At 42.3% G+C, this 1,781-nt stretch overlaps 1 non-coding gene across 1 annotated transcript; it reads right to left on the bottom strand.

Moving 5' to 3' along the window:
* Positions 1-465: 465 nt before the first annotated feature.
* On the bottom strand, positions 466-573 carry LOC130958342 (small nucleolar RNA R71). The gene has a single exon (XR_009077470.1). It is a non-coding gene; the product is annotated as a small nucleolar RNA R71 (small nucleolar RNA).
* Between the last annotated feature and the right edge of the window lie 1,208 nt (positions 574-1,781).

Genomic DNA, 1,781 nt, shown 5'->3' with positions numbered 1-1,781 from the left:
GAAGCTAAGGCACAACTCTCTATAGAGGACCTGACCGAATTCTTCAAAGAAGAAGAAGACATGGCAGCCGAAAACAACAATAATGCAAACAATGCAAGGAAGGTGCTGGGTGACTTTACTGCACCTACTCCCGACTTCTATGGGATAAGCATCTCTATCCCTGCCATTGGAGCAAACAACTTTGAGCTTAAACCTCAATTAGTTTCTCTAATGCAACAGAATTGCAAGTTCCATGGACTTCCAATGGAAGATCCTCATCAGTTCTTAGCTGAATTCTTGCAAATCTGTGACACAGTCAAGACTAATGGGGTAGACCCTGAGGTCTATAGACTGATGCTATTCCCTTTTGCTGTAAGAGACAGAGCTAGAATATGGTTGGACTCTCAACCTAAAGAAAGCCTGGACTCTTGGGAAAAGCTAGTCAATGACTTCTTGGCAAAGTTCTTTCCACCACAAAGATGGAGTAAGCTTAGAGTGAAAGTCCAAACCTTCAGACAGAAGGATGGAGAATCCCTCTATGAAGCTTGGGAAAGATACAAACAATTGATCAGAAAATGTCCTACTGACATGCTTTCTGAATGGAGCATCATAGGTATTTTCTATGATGGTCTCTCTGAACTATCTAAGATGTCCTTGGATAGCTCTGCTGGAGGATCTCTTCATCTGAAGAAGACGCCTACAGAAGCTCAAGAGCTCATTGAAATGGTTGCAAATAACCAATTCATGTACACTTCTGAGAGAAATCCTGTGAACAATGGGACAAGTCAGGAGAAAGGAGTTCTTGAGATTGATACTCTGAACGCCATTTTGGCTCAGAATAAAATATTGACTCAACAAGTCAATTTGATTTCTCAAAGTCTGTCTGGAATGCAAAATGCACCAAGTAGTACTAAGGATGCTTCATCTGAGGAAGAAGCTTATGATCCTGAGAACCCTTCAATGGAAGAGGTGAATTACCTAGGAGAACCCTATGGTAACACCTATAATTCTTCATGGAGAAATCACCCAAATCTCTCATGGAAGAATCAAGAGAGACCTCAACAAGGTTTCAATAATAATGGTGGAAGAAACAGGTTTAACAATGGCAAACCTTTTCCATCATCTTCTCAGCAACAGACAGAGAATCCTAAGCAGAACCCCTCTGACTTAGCAACCATGGTCTCTGATCTAATTAAAACCACTCAAAGTTTCATGAATGAAACAAGGTCCTCCATTAGAAATTTGGAGGCACAAGTGGGACAGCTGAGCAAGAAAGTTACTGAACTCCCTCCAAGTACTCTCCCAAGCAACACAGAAGAAAATCCAAAAGGAGAGTGCAAAGCCATAAACATAGCCGAATTTGGAGAGGATGGAGAGGAAGTGGACGCCACTGAGGAAGGCTTCAATGGGCGTGCACTGACCTCCACTGAGTTCCCTAATGAGGAACCATGGAAATCTGAGACTCAAAATGAGACCATAGAGATTCCATTCGACTTACTTCTGCCTTTCATGAGCTCTGATGAGTATTCTTCCTCTGAAGAGGATGAGTATGTCACTGAAGAGCAAGTTGCTAAATACCTTGGAGCAATCATGAAGCTAAATGACAAGTTATTTGGAAATGAGACTTGGGAGGATGAACCTCCTTTGCTCACCAAAGAACTGGATGACTTGTCTAGGCAGAAATTACCTCAAAAGAGACAAGATCCTGGGAAGTTTTCCATACCTTGTACCATAGGCACCATGACCTTCAAGAAGGCTCTGTGTGACTTAGGGTCAAGTGTAAACCTCATGCCTCTCTCAGT

This window comes from Arachis stenosperma, chromosome 10 (genome assembly GCF_014773155.1).
Source record: "Arachis stenosperma cultivar V10309 chromosome 10, arast.V10309.gnm1.PFL2, whole genome shotgun sequence".
Classification (NCBI taxonomy): Eukaryota; Viridiplantae; Streptophyta; class Magnoliopsida; order Fabales; family Fabaceae; genus Arachis; species Arachis stenosperma.
This window is presented reverse-complemented; position numbering and strand designations above follow the sequence as displayed.